We start from the raw sequence: 15,573 nt of genomic DNA, 5'->3' as shown, positions 1-15,573 counted from the left end.
ACCCACAAGCCCATCAAAGTGGTGTGATGTTATCAATCAGTAAGCCCGGTCATTCGGCTTTTATTCCCAAGCCCTATATTCCGAAGCTTGCAAATCATTTTCTTTTCTTGGCACAGGCAGCCTGTTCCGCCTTCGGTGGGGTGTAATTTACAGATTCCCCAAAAGCTATATAATGGCTCCAACAAGCAAGCAGGCTGTAGTTGAATTGAGGGCAGTGGCATACCTCCTAAATTAGTAGGGTTGGCAAGTATGTGTATCTCTCCTGACAGCATGATTTCCCACCTGCCTATCCCTTGACGTCTGTCCCAAGCTATCTTTTTCTGTCTTGATGCCAGTCCACCTCTATGCTTCTCCGTTCCCCCCTTTCTGTCTATCTTTCATCTCTGTCTCACTGTTTGTATTTTTTCTTCTTCTTCTACTGATGACTGCCTGTGTCTGCCATCTCCGCTGACATAAGTACCTGCCTATCTCTTTCCCTCTGTCTGCTTACTTTCCACCTGTCTGACTCACTATCTGTCTTTGTTTCCGCCCCTTTGTTTCTAAATTCCTTTCTGCCTGTCTCCCCCTCTCTAGTTCTGTCTGTCACTGTCTCTGATTGTCTTTCTGTCCAACTCTTTTCCTCTAAATGTGTTTATCTCTTTCTGTCTTTCATTCTCATTCGCACTGTCAGTCTTCTTTGTCTGTCTTTCTGCCTGTCCACTCCACCATTCTCCGTGTCTGCATGTGTTGCCCCATCTGCACCATCGTGTTTCTCTCCCTCCATCTATCTCTCCCCATAGCTGACTGCCTCTATCCCTCACTGTCTTTTCACTACCTTTCTTTGTCTGTGTCTCCTCTACAGCCTGTCTTACTTTCTTTAAAACTTTTTCTCTCCCTGTTTATGCCTGAGTTCTTCTTTTGTCTTTCTATCTGCCTTTTTTTCTATCTCCCTACTTGAACTTAAACCTGACTTCGTAATCTCTATCTGCCTCTTCCCCTCTGTCTGTCGTTTGCTTCACTCTCTTTGCCTCCACTCTGCCCACTCTTTCTGTCTTCCACCTGTCTGTCTTTATCTACTCTGCCTGCCTCTCCCTCTCAGTTTATCTGTACATGTCCCCGGTATATATCTTCCACCTCTATTCGACTTTATCTGATTCCACTGTTTGCCTCTCCCTGCCAGTCTGCCCCCTCTTTGCCTGTCTTTTCTAATGTCTGTCTTTCAACTTCCATCTGTCTCTCCCCATCTCTGTCCCTCTCCCCATATCTGTATGCCTCCTTCTCCTTGTTTCCCTGCCTGTCTGCTCCTCCTCCTCCACCCCCACCTCACCATCCCTGTTTCTCCCCTCTGCCCGTCATTCATTCTTGTCTAACACAGTGCTTAATTTGAGCTGGAGATTTCCGGTGCACTGCACACACTTTATTCTCAATACCGGCTCTGACAGTGGTGGTGCTCTTTACCAAATTATGAGATAAGCAAACAGTGTTTAATAGTTGAACATATATTAAAAATGGATAATGTCTGCCACTAGTGTCATTCGTATACCTTTGGGTGGCCTGGCTTATTCAGAATGTTCACGCTTGTAGAAGTGAGAGGGTTGTTAGTTGTGCTGGTACTGTCACTGGCAGCACTGGTGGGGCAATGGGTGGTGCAAGCTGCAGGGGCCCCCGTGAAGGGCCATGCTACTGACTTTTTTTTTTACAAATTAGGCACTGCTCTAGCGATACCTGTCCCTACCCCAGCCCCCAAATCTCTGCCTGTCCAAATCACTTAGTCGGGTGCTGGTGTCTGGGCAAAGTAGCAGGCAGGAGGGGAACAATACAATTTTTTTTAAAGTACCTGAATCCCTCCCCATTACCGCTCTTCTGTCTCTACTACAGGCATAGGCTCCCAGACTGCACTGCCGCCAATCCAGATGCTGCTCTCACAGCGTCAGGATTGGCCTCAGCACCCTCAATTTGCACTCCCAAGGAGACTGAGAGAATGTGCCTGCTGTCTACAACCCGACAAAGTAGCTTGGGTTTGAGTCAGCTTTGGTTTCGTGACAGGTATGTAGAACTGATGTAAGTTTTGAGTTTCCGTTTGCTTTTCCTTCAGCAGCGTAGTTAGGTGGGGGCGGTCTGCCCCAGGCGGCACTATTTTGGGGACGGGCGCTGTCTAGCCCTGGACCGTGTCATGTATGTGCATGTAACTTGCATGATCGAGGTAACTATTAGCGATGATACTACGTGTCTCTCGGACCTCTTTCAGGTGCTCGCCGTCCTTTTTCCCAGCACCCCCCAAGGGGGGCGGCAATCTGAAGGATAGCCCCGGGCGCCACAAGCTCTAGCTACGCCTCTGCAAATATCCACAACCTGATAAGTGACTCAAGTCCAAAAAATATTTAATTACAAAAATATGGCATAGCATGAGGTGGCACCAGTATTGTGTGAGGCCATCCCACCAGCATTTTGCAGTCAAACACAGAATCATCGCAAAGGCTAAACTACGGGTGATTTAGCATTGATATTCAAGGAATAAATTATAGCCTCCAAAATTGAAGTTGTGCAGCTGCCAGAGTGGGAGTCTCCATTAATAAGATGCAATGATACTCTTACTTTTTATCTCTACTTTTGTAGATGCAGTTGCAATCGGTGCAACTGCACTGGACACTAACTTCAGAGGGTGCTTACTTCTGTGGGCATTGTTTTGTCAAATATAATTTGGATTTGGGAGCACCTGCCGCAGCGTTCCTTACCTCCAACAATTTTCGAACAACAATACAAGTGTCAAGATAACAATGGTCATTAATGGAGCTTCAGCAGACAGATCTAGTTTTGTCTAGTGGAAGTTTTGACTCACCATAAAGTAGGAAAAGGGCTAATATGCACTCTGCCTACTTTAGGTTGATCGCAGAGGTGAGCATATTGATAGTTCAGTGGTTTACCGCTTTTGTAAGAGATCCTTTTGTATCTTTTATACAACAGTCAGCTATTAACTGCCATCAAAGAGCTGCATGCAAGCTGCAAAGTATAGGTTAGAGTGTTGTGATTTTTCCCAGTCTTTCATTAACCTAATGTTGCAAAAAGGGGTCATTTGGGTAGAAATCAATTCTTATTAGTAAAGGCAATCCCCAACCATAGTGGTACGTTTTACATTCTGAGTTTGTGCTTCTCCAGATCAAACACTCTTAAAGTATACTGCCTACCAGTATGGATGACATATGACTCTTACACCCTGCAGTCCTCTTCTTGTGTAACATTTCCTAGACACTGATTTACACACATGTGATTCATTGTCCCTGTGTTACTTGTTTGTGATGTAAAGTGCTCTGACACCCTATACTGGTATGAGTAGTGCTATAAAACAAAAGAAAATCATGTGTGAGAGTGGTTATTGAGACTTGAGGGTCACTGTGGAGTAGTGTGGCTCACTGGTTAGAGGCGGCAGGCCTGAGAGCAGAAATCAGCCTGGGACCAGGGTTCAATTCCTGACGCGGCAGGGTCGTGGACCTTGGTCAGCGGACTCGATAATTCTCGCTTCGGTGCTTACTCTAATCAGGGGTTCCACTCGGCAACTCTGGGCATTAGCTTGCCTAATCTCCACAACGGCCCCACCAATTCCAGGGATGCCTGGCTCCACCTTGGGGACTCCCAGCAAGGGACCATCCCACAGGGAAAGCCAGGACGGGTTCCCCAGAGTTATACAGCGCCGGGACGCCCTGTTGCTGGGGCAGCTGTGCGCTTTACAAGTATACTACATTTACATTTACACTGTAAAGGTATGGTGAGGGAATTCTTGGAGAAGGAGGTCATTGGGGGACGTCAACATAGTCGCACTGGGCACCACCAGCCCTAAAGCCGGCCCTTCAGCTATGAAACACCAAGACCTATATATCCTAGATGGCTTGAACATCTGGTTTGACAACAAATGCCGCAAACAAACAGCATACCACTTAGATGGAAGCTCACAGTCATTATTAGCTCAACTAAAGAACTACGCCTATCCAGGAGATACGGTGGATGTAGTGTTCAGCCCAGTCTTTCTGCCCCAGAGGCACTGACTCCGGTCCTTAGAGCAGTCACCACCACACTTCTTTATTTTAATGTGCCATGCAGACCAGATCTCCTTTACACTTAGCAGTTATGATTATTTGTATTTATATTTTACTAACTGTATTGAAGTTGTGATTACAGTGATAACCAGCAAAAATTTTGGCAGCAAGAGCCATTTTTCCCATATTGACATATAGCAGTGGAGTGCAGAAAGTCGCTTCAAGGATTAAAAGAGCGGTCTTGGTCCACGCATTCACTATGATGATACATGGCAGGAGACATAGAAATTATAGGTGGTAGAAAAAAACCTTATCATTGGTAGATAATAACAGTTGCTGTATTGTTACTCGCCCTCACTCCTACAATCACGACCAAATAAAAACCCCTCTTAGTGTCTTCTTTGTTTTAAGATTTTCCCTCACTTGCTTTCTTGCGCAGAGCTGCCTGGGGCTGGAAAAGTTTATACAAGTCTCCAAGTGCCGTTTGTTCTCTTTCACGTTGTGCTAAAAGCATTGTATAACGTGGCACCCTATAATTTGTTGAATTGTACCTTTCCTGCTATGTGTTTTTAGCACATTCTTCAAGCAATCAATCTATCCCCTTTCTGACAAATATGTCTTATAAATGGCAGAAGGGGCAGCGGTGACCTTCAGTGACTTCCAGTAAACTCCTTTTTCTTCAGTCAGTTTTATTATATAAATAGTTTCCCCTGTAGTCTTATGTCTTCAAGCACCTTCAGAGTTATTGGTGCAGAGGGCTATAATTTCAGAGACGTCAGTGGCTTTCAAGTAATCTTCTTTTTAATCCAGCCAGTCAGCCACATCCCGTTCTGTCAACATGCTCAATTAGAATCTCAAGAGGCCTCTTTGTAGCCTCATTTGCCTTCTGGTAAGCAGTGGCGTGACTGACAATTGTGCACCAGGTGCAGTGGCACAGGGGTCCAGATGCCTGAGGGGGCCACCGCGCCCTAATTCTTGTTGCATTTCCCTACCGAAGTCTACGACTCCTTTTTTCTGGCACACCCACGTTGGTAAGGCGGCAGCACCCAATGCCTAAAAGACGTTTGCAACAGAGTTTATATTTGAATGTGGAAGAGGTGTGGCGCCGCGGCCAGGGCGACTGACGCTGGAATCTGGGGACCACGGTTCGATCCCCGGCTCCGGCGGCAGGTCAGCCCAGCACCATGTGACTCTGGGCAATAGCTCGCTTAATCTTCCCGACGGCCCCCAGCGCCTAGAGACCCTTACGGGTGATTGTGCGCTTTACAAATGTGGACTTTACTTTACTTTACTTTACTTTGAATCCAAAGCAAGCAGCAACATCGTGAAAGTCAGAGCAGGGCGGGAGCTACCATTGGAGAAGCAGGTTCAGTAGCACCGGGACAGAGCCCTGAGGGCTTTCTGTAGGTTACTACCACAACAGTAGTCAAGGAGTAATTTTCATTGCATGCCCCAGGGCCCATGGCATCCTTGCTACCTCCTGCGTCAGAGTAAAAACGGCTCCCACACTTCCGCCCACCGGACAAACTCCTGGTGCCCGCTAGGGCCAGTCCGGTTCTGCGTCAGAGTCCTAATTCATACTTTAAAATGAACTCCAGGTGATGTGTGCACCCTGCTGGTTAGCTTCTATTACAGCTTGTCAAGGTATTGATTGCCTGAAGTTACCCTGGTTTCCAGTTCTCATCTTGAACCGCAGTATCCAGAAGCCAGGAGAGTTCTCTGTGACGAAGTGGAATTGCAAACGCTTCGCATAGAATCCAAGAAACTGTGTGCTGCGGGCAACCACAGCGCCAACTCCGCCCCCGCAGAGAGGTTTTCCTGCCCCGTGGAGTCCGTTCCAAAGCGAACAGCAATGAAACTCTCGGACAGTTGTGAAATGTACAGACAACGGCACGGCATGGACTAGGCTATGAAATGGCAGCACTCATTCACTCAGCTGAGACTGAAAGCGCGAAGGTTCCACAGCTTTTTAGGACTCAAGCGTTTTATTTTAAATAATAATTGTATTGAAAGGACCCCATGTGATAGGTTGATGAGCGCCACCTAAATATTAAAGAACGCATGGATGTGTGTGTGTGTGTCTGACATGCATGTTCACCACCTGTGTTTAGCATAGTGTGCCATCCGACTTGTATTTTGCTGTTTCTGTTGTTGCATCCAGATATATGATACAACAAGTAACATCATGCCTACAACAAGCTAGGACTACTGGCTTTGTCAATGGTTGTTAGTTGTATAAGATAGATAAGTAGGAACTGTGGTTTGTAGATAATATTGAAAACGCACCCACTTAAAGGCCTGATGACATCACAACAATGTTACTGCTCCTGAGTTTCAAAAAGAGAAGGGAAATTCAAAGAGAAAATTACTCTTTAAAGGATTCCCCTTCCCCTACAACGCTCGCCTGGCATGATGTCATGCAGTTACTTCCCCACTAGTGAGAAGAGAGCACTGTGAGCACACGCACATCGATGTGCCCCCAAAGGTCAAAAGGACATGATTACGCTAAATTTAGACCTTGCCTTACCTTCAAAATTTAGCACTGATTGTCTTTTATTTGCCTGCTGAAAGTTGTTGAGGGGAATAAACACTTCAAGATTATACTTACAATTTAGTCATGCTTAAAGGACCACAGACTCCGAATTCTAGTTTATGGATTTTATTATAAGGCCAAAAATAATTGGATATATACGCATCTGAGAATGAGCGAATATAGATACATGAAAATCAATACAGAGCCAAATCTTCGCATATAATTAATTCGGCATAGAAGGCACAAGGTAATAAATTCAAGAAGCAAGATACAACACAGGATGGAGGCTGAATCTAATTCTTTGTTCATTAAGAAAGAAAGCATGAATTTTCTTTCCGTACACTATTCTTATCAAGGTTCCTGTGAGTGTATTCCCTAACTTCTTCCCAAAGGTGTCAGCACTTATAGACTTCCTTAGAAGTACTAACGTCAAAAAAATGGGTCAAGATTGCTTAAGACTATAGAGCGCGATATAAAGATGCTCCTTCTCCTCTGAAAATCTAGAAATCTGATTTATCTGTCTCTGCGCATAATACAAAAAGGACAAACTCAGCCCCCTCCTAAAAGTATCACATGAAAAATCATTTCACTTTCAAAGGTTGTGGTGAATTTCTATCTCTTCTCCAATTAATTCTTCTTTTCATCGATTGGTCTTGGAGTTCAGACAGGCCAGGCACAGAAGGTATCCTCCCTTCCCACTTCTCAGACTCTTCAAAGACATTCTGGTTATCTCCTTAAACTAAAAATAATGAAGTAAAATTCCAATACCTGCAGTGGGGTGAAAGCATACTGTTCTGGCACACACAAAGATATATTTAATTCTTCAGCAACCAGGGCTTTTGAAACTGTAAACAACTCTTAACTCTGGGCCTAGACAACTTTAACACACACGATTACTTTGTTATGAATATAATGTCATTCTACACACTATGCATACAGGAATGATGGTGTTTCTAATACATATAAATCCTATGTGAAGATACATCTTACAATTCTTTGTTTAAAATGTTAAATAAATGCATTTGATGAACATAATACACTGCACACAACACAAATATAAATGAACACGTTTAACCATGAGTATAATGCATCCATATAGTTTAGAGCGCTGTAAGCGCTCTATCAGAAGAAAAAAACAGGAAAGAGGACAGATGAAAGGCTGGAAAGGGAGAGATAAAGAACGGGAACAGGGAAAATGGGTCATGTGGGGTGTCAGTGGAGAGACACAACCAAATAAACATAGTCCTGTGGATGCACCACTGCGTGTGCTCCAGGGTTTTAAGTGGCATTAAAAAACTAGGGGGGGGGTCTCTCATAGGGGCGTGGCCAATGTAATTAAGGGCGTGGCTTAAAAATAAGTAGGCTAAAAATCTGGTCTTAGCATAGTGTGCCGCTCGACTTGCATTTTGCCGTTTTTGTCATTACATCGAGATTTATGATGCAGCAAGTAACATCAGACCTACAACAAGTTAGGACTTTTGGCTTTGTCAATTGTTGTTAGTTGCATAAGATAATAAGCAGCATCTATGGCTTGTATATAATATTGTAAAAGCTTCCACTTAAAGCCCTGGTGACACCAAGATAATGTTGCTGCTCCTGAGTTTCAACAAAAGAAAGGAAATGCAGAGCGAAAATGGCTCTCTTTAAAGTTTTCCCCTTCCCCTACAACGCTCACCTGGCATGAAGTCATGCTATAACTTCTCCTCCAATGGGAAGTGAGCAATGTGAGCAGTGCACATCAATGTGCCTGCTGACACTGCAGTCCGGAATAAAACAGACCGCCTATGCCAGGGCACAAAACAGAGCCCAATAGAGACCTGTTTTGAGCCCCCTTTAAAAAATAGCCAGTGCTCAGCACCGGTGGGACCCGGCCCGCTTAAAGCCCTAGCATGCTCTCTCTTTGTCTCCCATTATGACCAAAATGTCTATTTGAGAGGTTTCACCATTGTGTCGCTTTCTTCCTCCATTTCTTCACTTCAAACCTGCGGAATGCAACTGCTGCATGCAGTGCCTGTTTCACCAAAGAGATCCTGATCTAGGCTGAACGGTCTGATGGGGTGGGATGATGCAGCAAGTTTTGAATGATTTGTGTTGTTAGTGGAAGCCAATGGAATTCTTTGACTGCTGGTAGTATAATTCTGAAAGTCTTAAATGAGATGGGCAGCTATGCACAGTTGGCAAGTTCCTTGCATTACTTTCATCAAGATGTTCTAAAACCAGTGTCTCTACAGGGTTTGTAATGAGCTAAATGTGGAAGTGGTGGTGGAGCCTCGGCACCACTCGGTGAGTTGCTTGGCATCTCTGCAGGATGCACTACACATTTGTATCTGAACTCATAAAACAGTTCTCATGAGTCTACTGAACTCTCATGTTGCTTAGCAATGGCAGCAGCAACTCTTGGAAAACTTGGAGCTTGTTTGTTTTTTCCTTAAAAACAACTTTAGAATCAGAGTCAATGGTGAAACCAAGTTAAATAGTTTTAAGATTTGATGAAGAGTTTCCTTAAAAGGAATATAAAAATGTATTTTTGTTGCCCATTTTTAGATCCTAATTTTGTGAGGAAACAGAGATGATCTGATCCTCTTAACCTTTGAGATTATTGATATATACACAAGGCACATATTGGAGTTAATTTAGTATTGGATGTGTAAAAAAGTCATTAAGTGGTATCAGTTCAAACTATATGTCTGACAAATACATGCTATGCTTCAGCTTATGAAAAACAATCTTGAGAGTATATCTGCACCAGTGAGTGTACTAGTAAAACAGAAAGTAGGTAACTTCCTACTAAAGAGAGTGAGTGAGTGTTGGTCCAATACTTGACTGATATCAGTTAAACGATAATGCTTCATGTTCCAGTTTCAGTAATATCAGCATCCCATTAATGGGGAGTCCAAGACATAGAGACATTCTTTTTTTGATTTTAAGAGATTTTTATTTTGTTTTAAGAACATACAAGATAATTATAACAAGTCACATATATCAGTCAAATAAAGTAATAAAGATGATATAGAATGACTATAAATATTAAAACAATAAGAATTAAAAAAGGAGAGGGGAGAAAGGAAGTTAGAAAAAAGAGACATTCTTAATGTACATTATGTAGATGGTTTAGTTGAGTGATCAGGTACTAAACATAGTCCTTTTGACTTTAGAGATCTACTGCTTAGATGTGTGGCGCTGAGCCAGAGTGGGAAGATATGATTTCCCTGTTTCCTCTCTTATCCCATTCCTCTTTCTCCAAGTCGTTGGTGAACCAAGATATTGGAATTGTGTATAGTTGGCTTTGAGTACATATAGGTGTGAAAGCATTCATCACTTTATTTGGCTCTGTAGTGCAAAGTTAGTGCTTTCTGCCAAGCTGAACTGACTTATTTCCAAGAGAGATTCTTACACTATTTGTTGTTCACCATCATTGTTGATGACACTTAATTCTATCTTGTTGGGATTCACCCTGAGAAAAGATTTGAACATTCATTTTGGAATGATGATAATGTAGACCTTAAATTAGTGGATAATGTGGTCTAATGATGCTTTCTGGTGCAGCTTCAAGTTATCTTTGTATTGGAGAAGATTGATGTTGCTAGATAGAAGTTCTTCCAGGAGCTCCAACTACATGTTGGTGATTACATCACTGTGAAATAGTATTCAACCCAAAACACTTTAATACATTATTAGTTTTGAATTACTTATTTTAATTAGCAAGTTTCGAGATTCAGGATATTGTATGTGCAAATCAATTTCAGTGACCTAATGAGAAACAATGTTATATCTGATTTATGGTATAAGGCATCTTTCCTGTTTCTCTGCCCCTGCAGCTCAGCCAGTGTGAATGTGCTCTGTGGAATGTTGGTGTGCATGGTGATGTAATGGAAGGTGAAGATGCATGAGGTGGAGTGTCAGTTGGAGTATGGGCTGAGCAGCAGGGAGGCAGCTTCTGGTGGGGCTAAATACAGATCTACTACAAAACTATCCTAAGAACTAAGAACAATAAACCATCTTTAATCTACATCTTGGCTACTGAACTTATTCATTATAACACATAATTTAATAGAAGCCATTTAACAGTCTGCCTGAAATACATCTATATCCCAGTGCTTAATTTGTGAAAGAAAGAGTGCCAGTGTCTGAAGCTCTGCTCAGAAGGCAGAGGCTGGTGCAATTACATGATGGTGTGCAGAATACCAAGCCTGGTAGTCTTTAATCCACTACCAGACATTCCTCACCCCTTTTTTTCACTCTTGTAGGACCCTGCTTTCTCCTTTTGCGATGGTTTTGTTGCCTTTCTCTTACTCTATTTTTCCAATCGTTGTGTTTTTCATTATCTTGAACTCACTAAATATCTGATGCCCAAAAATAAGCGGCAGTGGCCCCCACCAACAACCACTGGCTCAAATTAAGCACTGCTACTTCCCAAGCTTCAACTAACTCTCACACAATAAACAGAAAGAGGAAGGGGACTGTGCAAACCATCATTGCTTTTAATTGTGAATAGAGCAGATGAAAAATATACCATAGGGAGACACAAAGTCTCTTCAGCCTGGTGGTTCCTAGCAGTGTGCTGGCAGATGGAGGCAGAAAGCAAAATTTTCCAGCTATCACAACAATAATTTTTTATTCTATTAAGGACACGGAGGGGAGGATTATGCTGTCTCAATTTCTTTACTGACTCACAGCAGCCAATGAAAACCCAGTAACATTAGTAAAAAACGTAATTTCCCATGAGGCTTTGAACCACACCTCCTGTAACAATCAATACTCACACATTACATTCTACAAAATAATGAGGCCCCATCTTGGCTTCCTCTTTCTTTGCAAACCAATCTTTAAATATCCGAAAACCAAAAAACAGTCCTGACTCTCAACGGAGAGTACTAACACCAGGGTTCGTTTTCAACAGAGAACATGATCCAGGATCCTGGAAACAGTAGACATCGTCCAACAACAGTATGATCCATGAATGGAAACCACAGGATACTAAGCTTGTTTAGAATCGGTTCCTGAAAACAGAAACAGTCCTAAAAATGTGGAACCCATAACAGTTCAACATTTCAGGGAGGGAATAACATGTTTAATTATATGTCATGCACTATGACAGTTTACATCATACATGTCCCATCAGGTGGGATAATCCTCGCCTCTGTGTCCTTAATAGAATCTAAAATTCTTGTCACGATAGCTGGCAAATTTTGTATTCTATAGCAGGACCCGAGGCTTCAGATTATGCTGGTTCAAAGCTCACGAACAACAACTGAAGAAACATGCATAATAGGCTTGTAATAAAACATTTTAAACATTAAATCTGAAGACCAATCCGCTGACTTAAGTTTGTCTTCCAATCTGGATCCCAAAATATACGCTTTCGAGGCCATAGCGCCTCTGGCTGAATGAGCACCATACACCGAAACATCAATGCCAGATTCTGCCAAAACCCATCTTACCCAGCGCGCCAAAGTGGCTGCAGAAACAGGTCGGAAGGGCTATTGTATTGCTAACAACAATTGACCCAAGGGATCAGTTCTATGGGCTAGTGTACGCTCCTAATAAGTCTTTGAACATGATAAAATACATAATTTAGCATTTTGCGGAAAAGCAGGATACTCAACTGAACGTGATGTGGCCTTGGTACAGCTCGAGATTATGAAAGAGACACCCTGTGGGGAAAAAAATTCTTCCAGCCAAATCTAATGCACGAACATCTGAAACCCTGTGACAGGAGATCAGACACAAGAGCATTGTGAGCTTGTCCGACAATGTTTCAATGATAAGTCTTTATTATCAGGCCAAGATTCCAACACAGATAAAACCTTAGAAACATCCCACAACGTGGTATAACAAGGTCGTGGCGGTCTAGCCACTCTAATACCCTTGGGTAACTTACACACTAGAGGTTTACCCTCATTATGAATATGTCCAGCTGAAAGGGAAGACCTTAAATTGTTCACAGAGCTATAGGACAGGCCAGATTCGGCATATTCTGACAAAACATTTAATACTTCCTTTATATCTGATCCCACAGGACCCACTTGCCGTTGAAGGCACCAAACCATCCATCGTTTCCATGAAGTTGAATACCGCTTGCGGGTGGATGGAGCCCAAGCTTGGTGTATAAACTCGGCAGCCGCAGTTGAAAGGCCTTCAATTCGTTCATGTCACCTGAGAGCGTCCAGACCATGAGGGACCACTGGTTCTGCAGGACCAGCAGATGCGGAGCTCCCACTCGGTCTTGACGAAGCATCGGGAATATCGGGAGCTGAAACGGTAAATCCATTGATAACTTCAATAGTGTCGGAAACCAAGACTGAGTCTTCCACAAGGGTGTGATCAACACTACTAATGCTACCTGCCGGCGAATGTGCGCCGCCATTCTCGGGATCAGAGCAAATGGTGGAAAGGCATAATTCCTCTGTGGTCCCCAATGTTGAAGGAACGCATCCGTTCCCTTCGCCATCGGGTCCGGCCTCCAACTGAAGAAGATGGGAAGGTGAGTGTTGAGGCAAGAGGCAAAGAGGTCTACTAGACACGGGCCTCGCATATCCATGATCTCTGCAAACAAGGAGGGGTGAAGCCTCCAAGCGCTGTAATCTCTCGGGAACCTCGAGTTCCAATCCGCTACCTGATTGAGTTTGCCCGGCAGATACTCCGCCTCCACACTGATCTTGTGATCCAGGCAAAAATGCAAAAATTATTTCACCATGTTGGCTAACATTCAGGATTTTGTCCCGCCGAGTCGATTGATGTATTGTACTGCGGACACATTATCCATCCGAAGAAGGATACAGCAATTGCTCTTCATTGGGGAAATCAACTTTATGGCAAATGAGCCCGTCAGAAATTCTAGGCAGATGATGTGCAACTTTAACTCGTCGGCGGACGTGTCCCCATATCGAGCGCCCCAACCCCAGCGGCTGGCGTCGGACTCTAATATGACATCCGGAGAAGTGCCAAAAGTAGTTCTTCCGTTCCATGCCGTCATCACCACAGAAGCTCCTCTCAATCGTCTGGGGACAGTGGATCCAGATGGTCGTAAGAAAAGCTTTTTTGTAGATAGTAGATCTTTAGTCGTTGCAAGGCCCTGTAATGGAGGGGACCTGGAAAGATGTCTTGGATAGATGACGCCAGAAGGCCCACAATCCTCGCCAATACTCTTAACAAGATCATCTGTTTGGACAGAGTTGAAGTTATCTCCCTCTTGCTAGATCTGATCTTTGTCATGGGCAGAAGAAGCTGAGCTGAGACTGAATTTATCTGCAACCCCAGGAACTCTATCTGTTGATCCGGAATAATCATGGACTTTTTGATATTTATTACAAAACCTAACTCCTGTAGCAAGGACATCGCCCATTCCAGGTGGGTGAGAAGAAGGTCCCGATCCTGAGTCAGGATCAGCATATCGTCGAGATAAACTATCAACCTTACTCCCATTTCTCGCAAGCGCGTTCCCACTGGTTTTACCAGTTTGGTGAACACCCAAGTTGCTGATGACAGGCCGAAGGGAAGAGAGGGATAAGGGTACCATTGCTTTTTTCAGGAGAATTGATGGAATTTCGGATGGGAAGGGCAGATGGGAACCGTGAGGTAGGTGTCCTTCAGATACAGTCTGACCATCCAATCCTGTTCCAACAGAAGATCTCTCAACAGATGGATCACTTCCATCTTGAAAGGCCTGTATACCACATAGGGGTTGAACTCTCTGAGATTTAACACCAATCTCTGGCCTCCTCCCTTCTTTTGTACCAGGAAAACGTTGCTGCAGAAACCTTTGGGAAGGAAGGGTCTCACGGCAACGGCTTGCTTGGTCAAAAGTTCTTGCAGCTCGGAATCTATAAAAGCTTGCTCTTGTAGGGAAAAAAGGAGAGGACGGGGAGGGGTCATCTGACACGGGGAGTCTAAGAGCTCTATCTGATAGCCTTGGACTGTGTGGAGAATCCACGCATCTGTGGTCAGGCGTGTCCAATTCATTAGAAAATAAAACAATCTGCCCCCGAGGGGTATTATTGGAAACAACTGGTGACATACCAGATGACTGGGCATTGAAATTTTTGTAGCCTCTGTTGACACCTCTGTTGAAATGTCCTTGGAACACACGGGATCTCAATGGGTAGAAGCCCGCCTGGTCAGGCTCTTGGGTGTACCCTCTGCATCGAGGGGCGAATCCTCGCTGAGGACTAGGATTGACGTAGCGGCCGGTCGAGCGTCCCCTGCCACACCCAGCCCTACCAGAAACCTGATGAAAGACTCTGTTAAGAGAAGATTGGAATTTATCCAGAGAGGCGAAGGTACTGACAAACTTGGCAATGTCCTTGATGAACCGTTCACCAAACAGTTGCCCTTCAGCCAACTCTAGGAGCTGTGGATCAATGCGCAACAAGATGGACTTACGTCGCACAGAAGCGAGGGCGCAGTTGCCATTACCAAGGAGGCAAATAGCTCTCTGGGTCCAGCCAGCTAGGACCTACGGGTGAATGGCTGCACCAGTTTCTTGAGCCTGCAATGTCAATCCCAGGATCTTTGCCAGAGGACATGCGATATCCAATACCCTGTCCTGGCACGCCTGAAGGGCACGATCTATACCTTTCTTGGGATCTTTTTCGTATTTTTTCAGAAAAGTGGTCATTGAAGAAACTAGGTCGGGGTAACCGCCACTTTATGTGCTAGATCTGGTCGGGGACATTCTGATTTCAAACGTGCTCTTACATCTTTGTCAAAACTTTTCCTAACATGAGTTTGCATATACTCCGCCACCGCCCAGGGAGGAACCCAGTCTGCGGAGCGGGGGTGAATTATGTCAGAGGGAACAAACGAAAAGGGGGAGGGAAGGGTGGGTGAGGCAGAGCGTTTGCGCTTTTTGGCACGTTTACAAGACTTGGATTCCTGAGAGGAGGTGGTGTCTGTGCCTGCGTCAGTCATGGTGTCAGGTACAGTGCTCGGGGGGCGGGAAAGGGTGTTTGGGATATCATCCGTGGCCTGCTGTTTGGATTTATATAGAGAGGAGTAAACCTTGACGTGAGGCCAGGGAAGACCCACTGG

Source organism: Lissotriton helveticus, chromosome 2_1, assembly GCF_964261635.1.
Source record: "Lissotriton helveticus chromosome 2_1, aLisHel1.1, whole genome shotgun sequence".
NCBI classification, from domain to species: domain Eukaryota; kingdom Metazoa; phylum Chordata; class Amphibia; order Caudata; family Salamandridae; genus Lissotriton; species Lissotriton helveticus.
This window is presented reverse-complemented; position numbering follows the sequence as displayed.